The sequence below is a fragment of the Rhineura floridana genome, chromosome 1 (assembly GCF_030035675.1).
Source record: "Rhineura floridana isolate rRhiFlo1 chromosome 1, rRhiFlo1.hap2, whole genome shotgun sequence".
NCBI classification, from domain to species: domain Eukaryota; kingdom Metazoa; phylum Chordata; class Lepidosauria; order Squamata; family Rhineuridae; genus Rhineura; species Rhineura floridana.
Genome location: NC_084480.1, coordinates 149003902 through 149019630, shown reverse-complemented (window position 1 = coordinate 149019630; position 15729 = coordinate 149003902). Strand labels below are relative to the sequence as shown.

The 15729-nt window shown below is 42.0% G+C and overlaps 1 protein-coding gene across 2 annotated transcripts in view; it reads left to right on the top strand.

The window, feature by feature from the left end:
• The first annotated feature begins 1097 nt into the window (after nt 1-1097).
• The window catches only part of ATN1 (atrophin 1), a 58500-nt gene continuing 43868 nt past the window's right edge, over nt 1098-15729 (top strand). The window contains exon 1 of one of the 2 annotated variants that reach the window (XM_061636808.1): nt 1098-1143. The gene's annotated coding sequence lies outside the window, so the exon portion shown is untranslated. Of the gene's footprint in view, nt 1144-1361; nt 1419-15729 lie in introns of those variants that run through there. The other variant, XM_061636819.1, reaches the window with a different exon arrangement.

The window sequence follows — 15729 nt, the reverse complement described above, 5'->3', positions numbered from 1 at the left end:
TACTCTATTGACCAGGCGAGTGCAGAAGGTCACACTCTCTGTATTGGCACCTGGCCTGACCAATCCAGATGCCTTAAGCTTTTTGCCAATCATAGAGGCGCCAATGTTTCCACATTCCATTGTGTCAGAAAAGAACACACAGAGGCCTAGGTTGCTCATGAGCTGAGGTCTCAGGCTCAAAATATGAAGTTCTTGGCCAAGCCTTGGCATTGTAAACGGGTTCTGTGGCTGTGTCCCAGTTAAACCTGCCTCATGTTAATCCCTGTTTTCTTGCAGATGAGTCATTTACTTCCAAAACAGAAGTAAATTGTTCTCGACCATGAGAGGCAGATTTTATATAATGAAGGGAAGTGCTCATGCAGTTATCCTGGCTTCTTGTGAAAACAGGGGTATTATTTATTTATTTATTTATTTATTTTTATACTGCCCCATAGCCGAAGCTCTCTGGGCAGTTTACAACAATTAAGTTGTATTAGAAGTATAGCAGAGTGTCTCTATTTTAAGCGGCGGTAACGCAGCCGAGGGTCAGCTCACGGCCGGAGTTCGATTCCAACGAAAGGAGGAAGTCGAATCTCTGGTAAAAGGGGTAGAGGTCCACTCAGCCTTCCATCCATCAGTGGTCGGTAAAATGAGTACCCGGCATATGCTGGGGGGGTAAAGAAAGGCCGGGGACGGAACTGGCAATCCCACCCCATATATATGGTCTGCCTAGAAAACGTCACAAGACGTCACCCTAAGAGTCGGAAACAACTCGCACTACAAGTGCGGGGACACCTTTACCTTTAGAGGATATGCTGGTTTTCCTGAACTTGCATATACATAAGTGGAAGCAAGCATCAATTATACTGTGATATGGCCCATAATGTGGAATTTTCAAGGTTTGTTTCTTTAAAGCACATTTTTTTTCATATGCTCCAGATCCTGAGTTCCAAGAGCCACATGGCTTTACTCAGAGTCTTGAGAGTCACTATTGACTCATCCTTGGAGTAATACAGGTCAGTGGACAACTTGGCTGTGTTTGCTAGGCTTCACAAAGGATAATAACAAAGAGCATTCTGGGAACTGTAGTTCAGAGACCATTGTATAAAACTCCATTTTATTTCCTGTCTCAATCTCCTCTTCAAAATGTGATCTCTTCAACAGGTAAGGAAACAGAGGAGATGCAATTGCACAAGGCATTGGGCCATGTGTGTTCCACTAGAGGGCAGAGGCATGTAAGGACAGGGGATTAAACATATAATAAAAAGGTGAAAGAGTTAATAAATGATTTGCTTTGTAATTTACAAACCTGAAGGGAGGAAGTGGGGTATGTTGTCCTAGACTGGATTTTGGGCCTGTAGATAAAACCTGATGATCAGCAGATGAGTGAAAGGCTGATAGTCACTAGTAGTCTGGAAGAAAGTGAAAGCAACAGTGAGGTACTGTGCAAAGTCATGCATGATGTTATAGGAAAATGTTTTACCATTGTTCTAGTATAGTATTTTTATATCCTGCTGTAATTTTGTGTACAGTCTTGCAGGCAATTGTCTTTCCAGCAGAGATTCTAATAGAGCACAGCAACAAAGAGGAGGCAACTATTTTTAAGATAGTTGAAAGTGGTTTGAAACAGACTTCCCTTAACATGATGTACATGCTTATTTTTGTCCCACTATCCTTGTGGCGGAACAGGTTTTGCAGGTGCTAACAATGTAAAACCTGAAAAGTCTGTTTGATCAGAGTAGATTATCGAAAGTGGTGTGAATGTACACATCAGGAGTGCCACTGCATCTTTGAAACTGCCTTTAACTCTCTGAAGAAGCTACCATCTGCTGCTAACCTTTCAAAACTAAGAGGGATTATGCTCAGTGTGCATATTCAGCCTATTTTTGTATTTGGTGAACACGTTTTGCAGATATTCACATTGCAATTAATGCTGCAAAATCTGTTTGACTGCAGACAAGAGTGGGGAAAAATAAATGTGCTTTCTTAAAAATTACTGGCTGTTTCCATCCTATCACATCTGCTGCCAAATTGTATGCTTGTTCACTTGGAATTAAGTTAGTGGAACTTATTTTCAAGCAAGGGTGCGTAGGATGCAGATGTTATATGTGCTTTCACAAGAAAGAGCATTAAATGCATGTCGAAGTCAGCAAATTAATGATAAAATATGTTTATATTTGCACAAGGCTAGACTAATATGTGTATCTGTGTGCTGTCAGAGGGAATTTGTATACCATGTTTATCACCACTCATTGCTCCTCATCTAAATAAGAGTTGCCAAATGCTTAGAGTTGTCTTCTAAGGATTACTAGTACAGACATGATGAATTTTCTACAGCAGGCCCTGGACAATCAGACAGCCACTCCTTCATCTTTTCACAGCTATTCCCTCCAACCTTCTGACTAATATGAGGCTATGAGTCATCTTGAACATGAACTCATGAAACCAAATTTCTTAAACTTTGCAGTCTTCCTAGATTTGGTCCTCTCATTACACACCACTAGTAACAACAACAACTACTACTACTACTATACACACACACTTTTGTACAGATAATACGTGTGGTATAATGGACAGAACAAGGCAATAGCAGTCCAAATCCCTGCTAAGCCACAAAACAGACTGAGTGGGGGTACTGCAGTTGTTATTAAAAGAACCTGATAAGGTGTTTTGTCAAAATATTGTAGCAGTACAAGAGTTAAAGGTGGTAGGAAACCATCATGGAATGAAAAGATATTACAAAAGATCAGGAGGCCATTTGGGGTCCTGATATTTAGTGCCAAATGGCACCACATGCAGGGCTGTGGAGTCGGAGTCGTGGAGTCGGAGTCGTGATCAATTTTGGGTGGAGTCGGAGTCGGTAGAAATGTTCTGACTCCGATTCCGACTCCTTCATAAATGGCAAATGTATATTAACTAGTAATAACAAATTTACTGTAGTAAAATGGTAGCCCAGGGATTGGGCTCGTGGGAGTTGTAGTTCAAAAAAGTAACTTTTCCAAGCTCTGGATTCATGTGGCGGTGATGAAATGCCTTGTGCTACCATTTTACTACAGTAAATTTGTTATTACTAGTTAATATACATTTGCCATTTATGAAGGAGTCGGAGTCGGACCGTAGAAAAATAGAGGAGTTGGAGTCGAAGGTCTGGCGTACCGACTCCACAGCCCTGACCACAAGTGTGCACTCACATGCATATGTAACTCACCACCAGAAAATTCTCATGTGCAAGTCCTATTGAGATGAGCACGAGATATACAAGAACATGGTCCCAATAGATCTGCCTGTCAAAACTTGTTTTGGCTGCATACTCACCAGGGTGTGAATGTGTTCATGGGTCGCATAGATCCGATTTTTCCATGCGTGCTTTTGGGTTTTTCTTTTTCTTCCCCTTCTCCTTTTCCACCTCCTGTACATGGAAGGGCCAATTTTATTTTTAATACAGATGTTTTGTGCAAGAGTAGTTGTTGCACAAAACAGCTGTTTTTTTAAACAAAATTCTGTGAATGTGCCTTGAGCAACAACCACTGGAAATAGGTACATGGCATCCTTTCCTTTGGGATGATGGAAACAAAATGACTAGGATGAGCTCAGGCAATGAACAAATGCAAGTAGGGGGTATGAGGTTGGATGGCATTCAGAAAAATTCTTTAAATCCCCCTACACACAAACACACACATGCACACAGAGTGCTTCAGTGTGTCCACACTTGGGTAACATGCAGCTTTATGTTGGATTTCTCCCCCCCCCACAACCTCATTATCTGAAGATTGGGAAAATCTGAATTAAATGGAGGGAAAGTGCGGGCTGCCATATAGATGAGGATGTCGTTGTGTGGATATAGAGATGGGAGGATCGGTCCATTTGGGTGCTCCCAGTATCATTTTTTCCAATCTAAAATTTAATTCTCCACATTTCTGAAGCAATTTGTGATTTTTAAAAACCCTTATGGAAATTCTTCAGCATTCTAGTGCAAATTTCTCCTAATAAATACAATTTTATATGCATTTTTGACTAATGTACACGTTTTTGCAAGCAATTTCTCCTTATAATGGATGTCTGTGTGTTATTTTCCCTAATACATTCATATTATGTGCATTTCCCCCTAACAGATGCATTTTTGTAAACACTGGGTGGTTGGAGAGCTGCATCACAAAATTCGGATATGTGTGAATTTTGAAGGATGCCTGTGTTTCGGTTCTCATATTGTTTCAGCAAGTGTGTGTATATGATAGATTTGGCTTTAAATGTGAACTTAATCAAATTTCTCCCCCATCCCTCTGTGGATGATGTGAAAAACAGGCACACATGGGATGAATCAAATCCACATTAAACTGCCATGCCCTTCATCTCTGCCATTCTTAATGGCACCCAAAACTCACTGCCTAAGGGCAAATACACATGTACCAAAAAGCATGCATGGAGCAAAAAGCCACATGGAATTATTTGGAATTGGGAAACAGCAATGGTGAGAAAGGGTTAAGCAGCCCCCCTTCTGCAGCTTCTTTGCTCTAAACACCTCCCTCCTGAAGCTGCATTCTTTCATCCAATGTCAGGGGGGGGGAAATCATACTAATGGTTTTTGGGATTTATTTCTACCCCAATGTGATTTTCACTCTGTGGTGGGGTGATATTTTGTCCCCAGATAACATTTGTGTCTGTAGTGTCAGAAGAAGTGAGCTTGAAAATACCTAAACATTCAGAGCCAGAAAACATATTCAGAGGTAGAATTTTTCTGTGCACTAAACATTTGTGCCCTCCCCCTGTATATTGAGTAAACAACACGATTTCTCCTTTTATAAGCGATTATTTTTATTTTCAGTTATGAACAACAAAAACTATATTTCAAAGTAAAATTTTTATTAAAATATTGTAAACCATCTAGGAAAAAAAATTACAACAGAGAACTAACGTTAATGGTTTTGTGGATTTTTAAAAACCCCAGTAAGAAACCTGCTAGAAAACTGTCCTTGGTTGGAGAAATGGCCCCAAACAACTATGGTTTGTGCCAGCTCGTTGACACTTAATTTCTACTGTGCTGTGGACCCTGCAGCAGAACTTCCCACAGCTGTTGAACCATCTGCTAGTATTCTTATCCTGTACCTTACTGCAAAGGTGGCAGTGTCCAGTTGTTCCAGAAGATGCTGCAGATGGAAGTGTGGCTCTATAACAAAGAATAGATGCCACTGCCTGGATGGTTTATTTATTTATTTATTATTTTATTTATATCCCGCCCTTCCTTCCAGCAGGAGCCCAGGTCAGCAGGGTGGATGGTTGTGTTTGGAGTAGGCACACCTTGCATCTTTCACTCTGTCTCTGGGCAACTGGGTCTTTCCCTAGAGTTACCCAGCAGTAGGCACCTTTGAAGACACTAGCATAGAGATGTACGCTACCAGTTTGATAACAACACGGCAACCAAGTTGGGCTTCCCAATTTCCTCCAGGGTGCTTACTAAGGTAGATGTCGCCCTTCAAAGGGAATGCCCTGGGCATTTCAAAGAACAGCCACCCAATGCATGGGGCGTGCTTGGAATCAGCTCAGGATGGATTTAGATTAGTTACTTCCCTTCCCATCTCAGCTTCTCCCAGAAAATGGGCTTGGAGGGTGGGAAAAGCCTGGGCAAAGAAAGGAATTTCTCTCCTTTGAATGCCATAAAGTGGGTGGGAGCAGTGTTGTTCATAACACTTCTCTGGTATTTATAATTCCCACCATTTGTAAAATAAAACTTAATTTGCTTGTAAAAACCATGTTTTTTTCTTCCAAGAGTCAAAGATGTGTCCTTCTGCAACAATGGGATTTTAAAGATATGATTGCAAGTTTGTTTTCTTCTTTGTTATGTGACTGCAAACTTCTTTGTTTGGTAGGAGAAATTGGACTCCAGAGCCAGTGTGGTGTAGTGGTTAAGGTGTTGGACTATGACCTGGGAGACCAGGGTTCGAATTCCCACACAGCCATGAAGCTCACTGGGTGACCTTGGGCCAGTCACTGCCTCTCAGCCCCATAAGTCGGAATCGACTTGAAGGCAGTACATTTACATTTTCTCTTTGTTGAACTGCCCCGGACCATTTTTCTATGGGGGGAAAAAAGGTGTGTTTTACTACCCCAATCTGCTAACATTGGCTGGGTAGTAATACATCCCGTGACAAAATTCAATGCATTTCCGGGACATTTTATGCCCTAGATGTCTTTTTGTTTCCAGAAGGAAAACAATGTTGTAACTGGCTGAAATTTGGGGACATTGTACAGGTTACAGTGTTCTAGAAATATTATCCTGTAGGTCTGCTTATGTGTAAACTGCACAATCAAAGCTGCTCCAGGGGTTGGTTTTTACCCCACCAAACTAGATGAAAAGCAAATGTGCCCAGGTGGTATTACATACAGTAGAATGTATTTTGCAGCATGCAGGCCTTTTGGAAAACCCATTTCCTTCAGGGTCTATGTGAACCAGCTGCACAGAAGTGAATGTATAGTGACAACTCCAGCCTCAAAACCAATTCTAAACAGAAATATATTCAGACCAAGTCTTTCTGGAATAGACCGAAGTTCCATCACCCAACATTCTGTTTCCAATGGCAGCAAATCAGATACTTTTGGGAACTCACATTCAGGGCATAAAGTGATTGCATACCTTGCTGTTTGCACTGAGCACCTGGTACTCATACTATCTCTGAACATGGATATTCCATTGAGGTACCATGCATGACAAATAGCCATTGACAGTATATTTTGTGAACTCTTTTGTATAACATCTGAACTAGTGGCCAACACTATGTCTTCTGGTAGTGAGTTTCATACTGTAACCCAGCCTTTCCCAACCAGTGTGCCTCCAGATGTTGTTGGACCACAACTCCCATCTTTCCTGACCATTGGCTATGCTGGCTGAGGCTGATGGGAGTTGTGGTCCAACAACATCTGGAGGCACACTGGTTGGGAAAGGCTGCTGTAACCAAATGTTAACAGGGAAGTGTTGTGTGAAGAAGTACTTCCTTCCATCTGTCTGCTAATCAATTTTCCTGGCTGATTCCAAGTTCTGTTATTAAAAGAGAGAGAGAGAGAGAATCTCTATCCATCTTCTCCATATACTTTCTAATTTCATAAATACATTTTCCACATCCAAGTCATCTTTTCTTTTCCAGATCAAAAAGACCCAAATGCTTTAGCTTTTTTTTCTTTTTCTTTTTGGAGGGAAGGGAATGTTAACAAAAATATGATGGGTCAGAAATCACATGAACTTGGGTACAAAGTTTGAAAGTAAAGAATTATCTCCACCAATGTAATGTAAATGTTACACCAGCATTGCTGTTATCAGTGTTTTAAATGCTTGAGTGTCCCATTCAAAGACTGTCAACCCCACAAATAACAGTGTTTAGCATGAGGAAGATTGGCCTCAGGACTGGACTTTGAACATTTGCTGCCACACATCTCCTTTGGGCTTAAGTTGCTTTGGCATTCCTTCTTTGACTGCATTGGCGAAAATGCCCTTGTAGATGATTAGCTGAACTGGGCTACTTGCCATTGGCAATATGATTCTGAAGTACAATTTGTGGGTAGAGAAGATAATGATTTTACTAGACAATCTATCTGGTGAACATAGCCTCCTCACACTGTATGTTTGAGATTGGTGACAGCTTATATTGGAGCAAGTTATGTTGATGAAGGAGTATTTATCTGAGTTACAAAAAGGGCAAAACCCTGCAAAAAGACCTCTGCATACGGACCTTTGAAATGAATGGAAGCTGTGTTAAGACTACTGCCATCAGTTTCAATGGGGATTGCTTGTATGGGAGAACTTGCCACTTAATTGTGTCTAGAAGTTTTTGTCAAGCAAGCACATAGAATCATAGGAGTTGGAAAGGGCCTATAAGGCCATCTGTCCAACTCCCTGCTCAATGCAGGAATGCAAGTCAAAGCATACTTGACAGATGGCTGTCCAGCTGCCTCTTGAATGCTTCCAGTGTTGGAGAGCCCACCACCTCCCTAGGTAATTGGTTCTGTGGTCATACTGCTCTATCAGGAAGTTTTTTCTGATGTTCAGCCAAAATCTGGCTTCCTGTAAGTTGAGCCTATTATTCTGTGTTGTGCACTCTGGGATGATTGAGAAGAGATCCTGGCCCTTCTCTGTGTAAAAACCTTTCAAGTACTTGAAGAGTGTTATCATATCTTTCCTCAGTCTTCTTTGCAAATTTGCTAATGCTCACTTTAGTCAACATGCTCAAAACAAATTACAATCTCTATAATACTTACGTTCTACTGCAGATTTTAGGATATGCAGTATAATTAAACATATGTAACATATGCAACGTTATTGTAACATTTTTGCAGCTCCACAGTAGTCTGTTTTGTTACATTATACTGGTGCAACTGTTGGAGGAGAGTTTTGTGCTGACCATGGACTGCAAAAAAGACAAATAATTGGGTGTTAGAACAAATTAAACCAGAATTGTCACTAGAAGCTAAAATGATGAAACGGAGATTATCATACTTTGGACACATTATGAGAAGACATGATTCACTAGAAAAGGTAATGATGCTGGGAAAACCAGGAGTGGAAAAAGAGGAAGGCCAAACAAGAGATGGATTGATTCCATAAAGGAAACCACAGACCTGAACTTACAAGATCTGAACAGGGTGGTCCATGACAGATGCTTTTGGACGTCGCTGATTCATAGGGTCACCATAAGTCATGAAAGACACATAACAACAACAAATTATTATTATTATGTATCTTAAATGCTTATTTACTAGAGGAGGTAGCCTTATGAACAAACTGCTAGCCTGAAAACCTCAATTGTTTTAGGATTTACATGTGTGTGTGCCAACAGAGAGAAAGAAAGCAAATAACCTCATACAGAAAGGATTATATTGCACTGTGTAGCATTGATGTGAGCCATGCTGTCCTCCATAGTAGGTTGACCAGTAACAATTAATGTCCATTAATGGGCAGGCAGAGGAAGGCAATGGTGAACCACCTCTGAATACCATTTACCATGAAAACCCTATTCGTAGGGTCACCATAAGTTGGGATCGACTTGAAGGCCATTTCCATCCATCATCAATGGGCAGGCAATGAAAGGGAACTATGGATAACACTTACATGCTAGCTTGGGGTTGAGCTTGGGGTTTTGCCTGGGAAGGTATGTGCCAAGAAAGCAGGAACAGCTTGAATTTGGCCAGAGAAAGGGAAATAAGATTTTATTTTATTTTATTTTATTTGCAGCTGGCTGACAAAAAGCAGTCTTGGAAGGAGCCTGCTGCTGCTTTGGGAGACTGATGTTCTTTTAGTGCCTAGGGGCATGCTTACTTGCTTACATCTCATGTGCTCAACCTGTAATTTTCTAAATAGTTAATTCTGAAGTTACTGGTATTCTCCTCAGAATATGGAAACTGACCCTATAAAAGGCTGCCCCTGAAACACTTTGCTGCCAGGAAGAGTGATGTTCTTTCTACATTAAAAGATGTGCAGGAGCAGGATATTGTTTCAAAAGTCACAGTAACCTACTAAAGGCATGGTATGTGTCTATAGGTGTATGTGGGGAGGTCATAGTCCTTTCCCCACTTACTCTTTCTCCATTTCAGATCTCTCCTCCAAAGCTTCTCCCCCTTTAGAGTTTCAAATGTGTGTTTGGAAAAGTAGAGGGAAAGGTTGGATGCCCCTCCTCACTTCAGCTTCTCCACAGTCAACTATGTCCTCCAAATTTGGCTTCTAAAACAAACAAAAAAGACCTGTTGGGCTACCATTGCATACATTTGCGTTTAATAATTATTATTTTTAGCTTGATTGTGTTGTGTCTGCTATGGCCAACTCTGTATGTATTCCCACAATTCTGTGCAAGCACAGAAAAGGAACCAAACGTGGTACTGGGTGTGAGACACCCCTCCAGTTGTCATCTGCTCAAGGATGGGGAACCTGTGGCTTTCCAGATGTTGTTGGATAACAGCTTCCAGCATCCGTGCCATGACACAGGTTCTCTAGCCCTGTGATATAGTTTTTTTGGCTATGAAGGGATAGGTTCAACAGTGTGTAGACAATGCCAAAGGGGAGGCTGAATAAGATGCTTTGTGGTGAGAGACAGGTTTCAATGCCCTGCATAGCCCTTCAAGTCTCTTTATAACTGGAAGAAGCAGAATAAATTATGCATGATAACAAATATGAAAATGTGCTTAATTTACATAATTTATAGAGTTTGCAGAATTCAAATTTTCTCGTAAAAATTTGGATAACCTTGGCACAGTGTGTGTATGTGTATACATACAGACAATTTCTCTCTCCATCATACATATAAAAATATCAGGACCTAATCATCTTGAAATGCCAGTTACCCTGCTTTAGTAATGTAGATCATGCAGAATGTTAGAACATAAGAACATAAGAAGAGCCTGCTGGATCAGGCCAGTGGCCCATCTAGGCCAGCATCCTGTTCTCACAGTGGCCAACCAGGTGCCTGGGGGAAGTCCGCAAGCAGGACCCGAGTGCAAGAACACTCTCCCCTCCTGAGGCTTCCGGCAACTGGTTTTCAGAAGCATGCTGCCTCTGACTAGGGTGGCAGAGCACAGCCATCATGGCTAGTAGCCATTGATAGCCCTGTCCTCCATGAATTTGTCTAATCTTCTTTTAAAGCCATCCAAGCTGGTGGCCATTACTGCATCTTGTGGGAGCAAATTCCATAGTTTAACTATGCGCTGAGTAAAGAAGTACTTCCTTTTGTCTGTCCTGAATCTTCCAACATTCAGCTTCTTTGAATGTCCACGAGTTCTAGTATTATGAGAGAGGGAGAAGAACTTTTCTCTATCCACTTTCTCAATGCCATGCATAATTTTATACACTTCTATCATGTCTCCTCTGACCCGCCTTTTCTCTAAACTAAAAAGCCCCAAATGCTGCAACCTTTCCTCGTAAGGGAGTCGCTCCATCCCCTTGATCATTCTGGTTGCCCTCTTCTGAACCTTTTCCAACTCTATAATATCCTTTTTGAGATGAGGCGACCAGAACTGTACACAGTATTCCAAATGCGGCCGCACCATAGATTTATACAACGGCATTATGATATCGGCTGTTTTATTTTCAATACCTTTCCTAATTCCTAGCATGGAATTTGCCTTTTTCACAGCTGCCGCACACTGGGTCGACATTTTCATCGTGCTGTCCACTACAACCCCGAGGTCTCTCTCCTGGTCGGTCACCGCCAGTTCAGACCCCATGAGCGTATATGTGAAATTAAGATTTTTTGCTCCAATATGCATAATTTTACACTTGTTTATATTGAATTGCATTTGCCATTTTTCCGCCCATTCACTCAGTTTGGAGAGGTCTTTTTGGAGCTCTTCGCAATCCCTTTTAACAACCCTGAACAATTTAGTGTCGTCAGCAAACTTGGCCACTTCACTGCTCACTCCTAATTCTAGGTCATTAATGAACAAGTTGAAAAGTACAGGTCCCAATACCTATCATGTTCCCCTTTAGTGACTAAATTACACAAAAATTGAGAGCTTTCTCTTTATTTCCTGATGGCTTAAATTGATTTTGAAGGATTTGCAAAGATGTTACATATAGGGTTGCCAAGTTCAGGGCCTGAGAATGATCCTGTATCTTTAGGAAAAGTGAAAGTCAGCCAAGTGCTGGTGTTCTTGCAACACTGCAATGGGAAAAACCACAAGGTGGAATTCTCCCTTCCCCTTGCCCAACTTATAAAGATATAGAAGACCTCCTGGTTGTCAGGCCCGGCCTCCAAGAGGTCTTCTGTAGCTGTAAAAGCAATAATTATAAAAAGATTTAGTCAGAGCTTGAAAGTAACTCGTTACAAATAACGAGTTACTTGTAATTTATTAGTTTTTTTAGTAACGAGTGGGTAACTTCGTTACATTTTGCTGGTAATAGAACGAGTAGTAACTTCATGACGTTTGAGCTGGAACTGTTTCCAGAGTTACTTTTGGCTGTTACTTGGGAGGGGGAGCAGGGGAAGTCTTCTGCGCCTCTGATTTGAGGATAAAAATCATGTGTGTGATGTTCCTGTATTAATGTATATATGGTAAGTGCTGTTTGTATAGAAGATATGTGGTAAGTGGAATGAAAGAGGAGGGGGGAGTAAATGAGCAGTAGAATGCTGGATGATTGGCTGAGTGTTTGGATGGCTGAGAGTATAAATGGAAGGATGACAGTTGAATCTGGGTGGACGTGAGTGGGTTGTTTGAGAGGTGTTTGGTGGACGTGAGTGGGTTGTTTTGGTGGAGTTTGGAGGTGGGTGTGAGTTGGTGTATGTCAGGAGAGTGTGGAGAAAGAGGGAGGTGGAGTTCGGATTAGTAATAAGTCAAATATCACAGTAATAGATGAAACCATAAGCTTGTAGATCATTATCAAAGTTATCTTGTTATTAATGTTACTTAATAAATACTATTTTGGTTTACCGAAGGCCTGATCCTTGGCTGGGGTTTCACAGACCAGAAGGGAGGGTAAGGTAATAACCAAGGCTGAAGGGAAACAGTAACAAATGGTGGCAGCGGTGAAGAGGAGAAGATAACATTATAAGTATCCAGAGCAACCCCGAGTTATGAGTTATCTGCATTGATACAAGGGGGTTGGGAACAGCATAGGCACGCAGTCACGAATGTAACCGGATAGAGAGACTCAGGCAAGGTCTCTGGGAACATTGGTTGTAGAACGTGACTGGTGGTGCTGCCTAGCAGGGGGATCTATTGAGATCTGTGCTAGAGCGGAGAGAGAAACCATAGAAAAGGACAGTCCGGACTGGTGGAGTCCCTGGTGGTACCTAGTGAAAGGCAGTAGCCACGAGCAGGTAGGAACCTGACAGGGAGAGCCAGGGAAGGGCGTCACAGGTGTCGGCTGTAGCGGTGGGATACGGACAAAAGAGAGTCCCTAACAGTGGTGTGGCAAACAGAAATAACAAATAAAGATTACTTGTGAGAGTGACTGGCAAAGAGTGTGTGGCAAAGAGTGAGTGAACTCCAACACCATGGCTGAATATATAAAAATGAAAAGGGAGGAGCTGGTGGAGAAGTGCATAACATCCAATTTACCTCATGAGGGTAAAGGGGTAGATGAACTGAGGGTAGCACTAATAGGATTTACAACTGTCCAGCAAAAACAACCTGTCAGGGAAGAGACCCCAGAAGGGTATTCAAGCAATCCTGCTTATATAGAGTATTTGAAAGAGAAGTTAAGATGGGAGGCTGATGAGAAAGACAAGCAGAGGGAGTTGGAAACTGAGAGATTGAGGAGGGAGGCTGATGAGAAAGACAAGCAGAGGGAGTTGGAATTTGAGAGAATGAGAGTGGATGCTGAATTACAGGTGGAAAAGTTAAAGTTTGAAAGAGAGAAGTTTCATTCTGATGAAACAAGAAAGGACAGAAATGAAACTAAAATAAATGTGACACCGAAAGATTTTGCAGTGTTTGAGCCGGGACAAGATCCACAAATTTACCTCAGCACTTTTGAAAAGGCAGCTCAAATGTGGGGGCTACCGGAGGATAAATATATGCAATATTTATCAAACCTGATCAAAGGGGAATTGGCAGAGGTATACCAATATTTCCCCTCAGACAGGCCCGTCACATATGCCAAGTTTAAAGAGGCAGTATACAAAAGATTCAGACTGGGACCTGACTATTTTAGAAAGTTATTCCGAAACTGTCAGATCCAAACAGGGAGGTCTTTTGTTGAACTGGGAGCAAAGTTGATGGATATATTTGGAAAGTGGATGAGTAGTGCCAAAGCTCAGTCAGTGGAAGAGGTGAAAAGCCTCATGATACTGGATCAATTATTCCATCAGTTACCACCAGAAATAAGGCTCCTGGTCAAAGACCGTTCCCCTACATCAGTGCAGGAGGCCGCAGAGATGGCGGATCACTTTGCCTCCAATAGAACTGGCTGGGTGGGGAAAACATCAAGAGAGTTTAAACCCAGACCATATAATGGTGGCAGAAAGGATGTGGTACCACAGCGAGGGAGTCCTCCAATAAAATCTGAAGGGCACAGGACACAACAGAGTGGATCTGTGTACCCTAAAATGGAGGAGAAATTATGCTATAAATGTGGTAGACTGGGGCACCTACGTTTTCAATGTAGGGTTGGTTGCCAACCCCATTAGTAATCCTGCTCAGGGAAGGGCAGTAAAAAAGAACCAAAAGAGCTGGAAACAAAAAAGGTTCAGTTCTGCCAGATAAACTGGACTGAAGTAAAAGACTTTGATACGAGTCTAAGAGAGGAAGTGTGTGTTCAGGGGGGCAAATTATTGGGCATTGCTTGATACTGGTGCCGCTCAGACGTTACTGAGGCCAGATTTAATAAAATCTGAGGAAATATTACCTCAGGAAACAGTGACTATCCAAGGAGTGAGGGGTCAACCAGAAAACTTACCCATGGCCCTAGTAAACATACAGTGGAGAGGCAAAGAGGGAAATTATAAAGTATGTATTAATGCCCAGCAACAAGAACCAGTGATACTGGGAAGAGATGTAATGGGGGCACAAGGAAAAATATATGTGGTGACCAGACGACAGCTTGGCAGAGAGACAGAAGCCATGTTAACAGAGGCTGAAGAAAACAGGGTGCAACCTGTTATCGAGCCTATGGCCATAGCAACCCTTGGCAGGCCTGCTGAAGGAGACAAACTGTATCAAATGGTCTCTGGGGAAGAGGCAGAGCAGTTCAGGGAAGAACTGAATCGGGATACAAGTTTGAGGCAAATAAAGGAGCAAGCCCTGACCCAACAGATTCCTTTCACTGACAAACTGAGGAATCAAATTGTGTGTGAGAATGGGATTTTATATAGACTGTGGATGCCTGCTGAGAGAAAGGATGAATGTGAACCAGTGAAGCAATTGATAGTACCTAGCAAATACAGAACCAGATTGCTAGAGCCCACGATGTCCCATGTGCAGGGCATCTAGGAATAAAAAAGACCAAGAGGAGATTGGCTGCACACTATTATTGGCCAAATATCTCCAAAGATGTAAAACAACATTGTCTATCTTGTGGTATATGCCAAATGGTGGGGAAAAGTGGAGTAAAGACTAAGGCACCCTTAAAGCCCCTTCCTATAATTGGACAACCCTTTTATAGAGTGGGAGTAGATTTGGTGGGCCCTTTTTCCAAACCCACAAGGCATGGCAAGAAATATCTATTGGTGGTGGTGGATTTTGCCACCAGGTACCCAGACGCGGAAGCATTAAGATCTGTAGAAGCCCCTGTAGTGGCAGAGGCTTTGTTAAAAATCTTTATGAGGCTGGGTTTCCCTCATGAAGTGCTGACGGATCAAGGCAGTGTATTTATGGGAGAAGTGATGCAATGTATGTGGAAGTGTTGTGGTCTGAAATATCTAAAGACCACTACTTACCATCCAGCCACTAACGGATTGACTGAGAGATTTAATGGGGTTCTGAAGGGCATGATAAGAAGTTATGTTCAAGATCACCCACAAGACTGGGACGAACATTTGGGGTGCTTCTTATTCGCGTACAGAGAAGTCCCTCAGGAGTCAACAGGCTTCTCACCCTTTGAACTGATGTTCACTAGAAAAGTGAGGGGACCCTTGGAACTGTTAAAAAATTCATGGGAAGGAACCCTGGGAGAGTACAAAACATCTGTAGTTGATTTTGTATTAGATTTCCGCAGCAAATTAACATCGATGATGGAAGCTGTACAAAAGAATTTGAGTCAAGCTCATGAGAAGCAAAGTTACTGGTATGACAGAACAGCCAGGGAACGTGTGTATGATGTGGGAGATATGGTTATGG